The sequence below is a fragment of the Meles meles genome, chromosome 7 (genome assembly GCF_922984935.1).
Source record: "Meles meles chromosome 7, mMelMel3.1 paternal haplotype, whole genome shotgun sequence".
Lineage (NCBI taxonomy): Eukaryota > Metazoa > Chordata > Mammalia > Carnivora > Mustelidae > Meles > Meles meles.
In genome coordinates this window covers 141,642,777-141,649,813 of record NC_060072.1, presented here as the reverse complement: position 1 = coordinate 141,649,813, position 7,037 = coordinate 141,642,777, and the positions used below count along the sequence as shown (strand labels likewise).

The following is a 7,037-nucleotide window of genomic DNA, read 5'->3' as shown; positions in this document are numbered from 1 at the left end:
TTAAAGTATGAAAAGACATGGAAGGAACATAGATACATATTACTAAAGTGAAATCAATCTGAAAGTTACATGCTGTATTATTCCAACCATATTACATTTTGGAAAAGACAAAATGATGGAGACAATAAAAAGATCACTGGTTACCAGAGTTTATGGGACAAGGGAGAGAAGAATAAATAGAGAATAAGGAATTTTTAGGGCAGTGAAACTACTCTGTATATTATAATGGTGAAAATACGTCATTATACATTTGTGCAAACCCATAAAATGTACAGCATCAAGAGTGAACCCTAAGGTAAACTGTGAACCTTGGATGATTATGATGTGTCAATGTAGGTTCATCCTTAGTAACAAATGTATCACGTTGATGGGTAATGCTCATAATGGGGAAGCTATTAAGGTGTAGGGGAAGGGTATATGGAAAATCTCTATACCTTGATTTCAAGTTTGTTCTGAACCTAAAACTACTCTAAAAAATTAAGTCAAAAATATGAAATGAACAATGTTATAGGTTCTAAAATAGTCATGGGAATGAGAAATGAACAAGTACAGTAATTGGTATTAAATTATAATTATGCAGGATGGGTAGTGACATGGAAAATGCTTATGATATAATATGAAAATAAATTACCAAAGTAATAAAAAGGTTCCTGGAATTCTTAGTACGGAAAAACAGAAGGGGGAGAAGAATTTAAAGAAACTAGAATATAGAAAATTGTCTGAAGAAAGAACAACTTAAAAAGTCACCTATAATTACTGTCATTAGAGAGACAAGATATGAGATAAGATGTTCTGGGGCAAAAAAAGCAAATCAGAACAAGAATGAACTCTTTATAATTATAAATAGAATAGTTGAATGTTCTGGTTCCAGGAAGATGCAAAAGATATACTTTTTCCTTCTTCCTGCTAAGAATGACTAAACATTATATATTAAACAAATGAAAGAAGACTCTGAAAAGTATTTGATAAAGAAGGTAGACTGGATAGGGACCTTGGAACCCAGTGATGGTAGTCTTGGGTTTTTGAGTTCTGTTTTGTCTTTTTTGTCTTATACATCCATACAGGTTGCTAGAGAGCTGGCAACTGGGAAAATGTCAACAGGTGTTAGCGCTACTCCAGACAAACACCAAAGAAAATCTGTAGTCCTCTTCCCCTTCCTTCTAGCTAAGGTCACATGGAGCCTAGACTTCCGCTCTTGGCCAACTATTACAAAATACTCCCAGGCTCCATAATGTCAGTATAAATCACACAGGAGACTGGACATCTACTCCCCATTCAGGGGCAATGTGGTAGCCTTTCCTCTCCTGCTGGACTGGTGTCACAGGAGGGCTACTTGAGTCAGGATTTTCACCACCCACCCTCAGCAGGAGCAAAGCAAAGAAGAAGAGAGGCTTAAAATTGAGTGAAAAAAAAAAATCCATGAATAGATTCCAATACCAAGATGACATAGATATTGGAATTATCTGACACAGTTTTTAATGGTTCTCTCACACTGACCACCTAAAAGTAGCAATATAAGAAGAAACGGTCTCTCCACTTCCTCTTCTCTATTTGCTCAGCAGCCACAAAGGAGCAGCTCTGTGTGATTGCAGTTCCATCCATATTGAACAGGCTGCTGTCCACATTGGTAATCTGGACAACCTGGTAATAGAGCTTGAAGCTCTATTGCCTAGAACATGGTATCTAGCCCAGTGGTCAGATGCCAGGTGTCAAGACCATTGGGAGAGGAGATGACTTCTTCAACACCATCTTCAGGCAGACGGGTGCTGGCAAGCACGTGCCCAAGGCAGAGTTTATAGACCTGGAACCTACAGTCATTGATGAAGTTTTTACTGGCACCTACCACCAGCTCTTCCACCGTGAGCAGCTCATCACAGGCAAGGAATTTACTATACCGAAGGGCACCACACTATTGGCATGGAGACTGCTGATCTTGCCTTGGACTGAATTTGGAAACTGGCTGACCAGTGCACAGGTATTCAGGGCTTCTTGGTTTTCTACAGCTTTGGACAGGGAACTGGTCCAGAGTATACCTTGCTTCTCTGTCAGTTATGGCAAGAAGTCCAAGTTGGAGTTCTCCATTTACCCAGCCCCCCATGTTCCCACAATTGTCATTAAGTCTACAACTCTGTCCTCACTACCCATACCACCCTGGAGAACTCTGATTGTGCTTTCATGGTAGACAATGAGGCCATCTATGACATCTGTACCAGAAATCTCAATATTGAACACCCAACCTACACTAACATAAAGAGGTCAACATGTCAAATTGTATCCTCTATCACTGCTTCCCTCAGATTTGATGGAGCCCTGAATGTTGATCTGACAGAATTCCAGACCAACCTGGTGCCCTATCCCTACACCCACTTCCCTCTGGCCACATAGGCCCCTGAGAAATCCTGCAATGAACAGCTTTCTGTAGCAGAAATCACTAATGCATGCTTTGAGCCAGACAACCAGGTGGTGAAATGTGACCTCTGCCATGGTAAATGGCAATGGCTTGCTGCCTATTGTACTGTGGCAACGTGGTTCCCAAAGATGTCAGTGCTGCTGTTGCCAGCATCAAGACCAAGCATACCATCCATTTTGTGAACTGGTGCCCCACTGGCTTCAAAGTGGGCATTTATTACCAGCTTCCTACTGTGGTACCTAGTGGAGACTTGGCCAAATTACAGTAAGCTGTGTGCATACTGAGCAACCGCACAGCCATTGCTGAGGCCTGGGCTCACCTGGACCACAAGTTTGACCTGATGCATGCCAAGTGTTCCTTTGTTCACTGTTATGTGGGGCAGGGCATGGAGGAAAGAGAGTTTTCTGAGACCTAAGAGGATATGGCTGCCCTTGAGAAGGATTATGAGGCAGCTGGTATGGATTCTGTTGAAGAAGAGGGTGAAGAAGAAGAGGAATACTAAAGTTAAAATGTTACAAAGGTGTTGCTTTTACAGGAAGTTTATTCTGTTTTGAACATTGAAAAGTTGTGCTCTAATAGTTAATTTTTGTGTAGCAATGTATAGTCTCATATACAATTATTGACCTATGTTTAAAACACAATGTTTTGTTATGGACCCAAGGTGTCCATTTCTCTGATGGGTTTGAATAAATATTACCTCTCTTAAATGAAAAAAAAAATTCATCTGACACAATTTTTAAAGCAACCATAATGAACATGCTTCATTTATAAACACAAATGGACAAATGGAGAAAACAGAAAGTCTCAACAAAGAGGCATAATTTCAGAAATTAAGGAACAAAATATCAAATATGAAAAGCAACCAAATGGAATTTAGAAAAAAATACAATTATCAATTAAAAAAAAAAAACTCAGTGAAGAGGAAAGACTCTGTGACCTCTGAAATAGAACAATAGAAACTACCACTCTAAACAACAGAGATCAATTAGGCCAAAAACAAACAAACAAAAAACACGTTGAGAACCTGTGGGACTATAACAAGAGATTTGTATTGTTGGAACCCCAGAAGGGGAAGATAAAATGAATGAGGCCAAAAAATATTTAAAGAAATAGTGACTTCAGAGGCGCCTGGGTGGCTCAGCGGGTTAAAGCCTCTGCCTTCAGCTCAGGTCATGATCCCAGGGTCCTGGGATCGAGCACCGCATCGGGCTCTCTGCTTGACTGGGAGTCTGCTTCCTCCTCTCTCTCTCTCTGCCTGCCTCTCTGCCTACCTGTGATCTCTATCTGTCAAATAAATAAATCTTTAAAAAAAAAAAAAAAAGAAATAGTGACTTCAAACTTCCCAAACTCAGCAAGAAGCTGAGTAAGCCACATGCAGAATAAACACAGAAAATTCCATGCCAAAGCATTTTATAGTGAAGTTACTGAAGAATAGAGACAAAGGAAAAAACTCTTGAAAGAAGACAGAGAAATTATGCTTTAGCTGTCAAGGAAAAACCATCCCAATGGCAGTAGATTTCTGATCAGAAACCATGATGGCCAGAAAGAATCACCACAATGTATTTCAAGAGCTAAATATGAAGAACCATTAACTGAGAATTCTAGATTTACTGACATTCTCAGTCAACATTCTCAGGAATGAAAGGGAAATCAAAACATTCTCAGAGTTAGGAAAACTATGATAATTTTTTGTCGAGGAATCTATCCTAAAAGAATACTAAAAGAGGTTCTCTAAACAAAACTAAATGATAAGAAATCTCGGAACATCAAAAAGAAAGATAATGCAGAAAGACAAAAAAAAAATATGGCATGTACAATAGATTTTACTACTTCTCTTGAGTTTTCTAAGTTATATTTGATATTTGAAACAATTTATAATGCTTTAAAATGTAGTTCTCAAAGTATGTAGAGTAATATTTAAGAAACTATACTCTCCATATATAGTAAAGGGATATCTGTCTATTTATATATACAGATAGATAGATATTATATATAGATAGATGGAGAGAGATATTTATATATATGGAGAGAAAGAGAGAGAAAGGTAAAGGGACACAAAAGGAAAGAAGTTTCCAGTTTTCCATGTTTTACTTTAGTGGGTAAAATGTTGACACTGGAAGACGTACTAAGTTGTGAATATATGATATGGTACCTAGAGCAACCATTGTAAAGCTACAGAAAGATATACTAAAAAGAACCACAGATATATCAACACAGAATTATGTTTAATGTTTAAGTAAAGAAACAGAAGTAGGGAAAAAGAAAATGGAAAAACAAAAATCAGAGTCAACAGAAAACAGATTTAAGCTTTAATATACCAATAATTACTCTTTCTTTTTTTAAAATTTATTTATTTGACAGATCACAAGTAGGCAGAGAGGCAGGCAGAGAGAGAGGAGGAAGCAGGCTCCCTGCCGAGCAGAGAGTCTGATGCGGGCCTCGATCCCAGGACACTGGGATCATGACCTGAGCTGAAGGCAGAGGCTTTAACCCACTGAACCACCCAGGCGCCCCCCAATAATTACTCTTAACATAAGAGGTCTAGACAGGCTATTGAAAATATATGGACAGAGTGGGGGGAAAATGACCCAACTATATGTCCACAACATTTTAATACGATGATATATGTAGGTTTAAGATGAAGTAAACCATCAAAACATTAATAAAAGAGAAACAGCTCCAACTACGTTAATATCAGATGAATTATACCTGAGATCAGAGAAAATTACCAGAGACAAAGGAGGACATTACATAAAAGGTTCTGTCTCCAAGAAGATAGAGCAATCTTCCATGTGGATGCACCCACAGAGTTGCAGTATATTGTAAATAAAAACTGATAGAAATGAAAAAAGAGAGGTGCCTGGTGGCTCAGTCAGTTAAGGGACTGCTTTCAACTCAGGTCATAATCCCAGGGTTCTGGGATCAAGCTCCATATTATACTCCCTGCTTGACAGAGGGTCTGTTTCTCCCTCTGCCTGCTGCTCCCCACACCCCTGCTTGTGTGCTCTCTCTCTCTGTCAAATAAATAAAATATTTTTCTAAAAAAGTGAAAAAAGAAATCAACAAATACACAATTATAGTTAGAGATTTCAAACTACCACATTCATCCAATGTAAAATAATTAATTTGTCCTAATAACTATTAAGGAAATTGACTTCATAGTTAAAAATTTTCCTGAAGAACATATCTCCAGGATGATATGGATCATATGGATAGATGATTTCAATGGAGAATTCTATGAAACATACAAGGAACACATGACACCAATTCTACATAATCTCTTCCAGGAACTAGAAGAGGAGGAAATACTTCCTGATGAATTTATGAAGCTAGAATTACCCTCATACCAAAACCAGACAAATACAAGAATGGAAAAAAAGAAAGGAATTAGTTTAAGGTTTTATTTATTTGACAAAGAGAGAGAGTGCAAACACAAGCAGGGAGAAGGGCAAAGGGAGAGGGAGAAGCAGGCGGGAGAAGAGGGGATCCCAATGAGGGGCTCGATCCCAGGACCCTGGGACCATGACCTGAGCGAAAGGCAGAAGCTTAACCAACAGAGCCACCCAGACACCCCTAAAGGAGGAAATTAATAAAAAATATTAGCAAGTAGAATTCAGAAATATATACAAATCATTATACATCATGGGCAAATGGATTTATTTCAGGGATACAAGGCTGATAGCATATTCAAAAATCAATCAGTGTAACCCACCATAACTAACAAGCTAAGGAAGAAAAATCAAATGATCGTATCAGTTGGAGCAGAAAAAATAATTTCATAAAATTCAACACACATTCAGGATAAAAAGACTGAGAAAAATAAGAAAAGAGAAAAGCTTTCTTAATTTGATGAAGAGTATTTATAAAGTACTGACAATAAATCTTTAAATTAAGTTGAAATTAATTTCATGTGTATTACATAGTGATTCGACGATTATAAACATTACAAAATGCTCACTACAAAATGTAGTTTTCATCTGTCACCATGTAGAGTTAGTACAGTATTACAGTTACCGGCTCTATTCCCTATGCTATCTATACTTTTCATCCCTATGATTTATTTACTTTAAACTGGGAGTTTGTATCTTTTAATTCCCTTCACCTGTTTAACCTTTCCCTTCCCCCTTCCCATATGGAAACCACTAGATTTTTCTCTATGAATCTGTTTCTTTTTGTTTTTGTTGCTGCTGTTTGTGTGTTCATTTGTTGTTTTTTTCTTTAGATTCCACATATAAGTGAAATCATGTGGTATTTCTCTTTCTCTGTGGGACTGATTTCACTTAGCACATAAAGCCCTTTAGATTTATCTATTTATCTAAATCTATTTATCTGTAGATCTATAGATTTATCTATGAATCTGTGTCATGAATGGCAAAATTTTATTCTTTTCTATGGCTCAGTAGTACTCATGTGTGTGTACCCTATCTTCTTTATTCATTCATCTATGAATGGAAACTTGGGTTGGTTCCATATTTGGGCTCTTGTAAATAACACTGCAGTAAACATAAGGGTACATATATTTCTTCAAATTAGTGTTTTGTTTTCCTTGAATAAATGCCCATAGTAAATTACGGGATTGTATGATATTTCTACTTTCAGTTTTTTGAGGAAAACCTACTGTTTTCCA

General features: G+C 37.4%; 1 pseudogene; it reads left to right on the top strand.

Moving 5' to 3' along the window:
• The first annotated feature begins 1,684 nt into the window (after positions 1-1,684).
• Positions 1,685-2,914, top strand: LOC123947330 (annotated as a pseudogene).
• Positions 2,915-7,037: the final 4,123 nt, after the last annotated feature.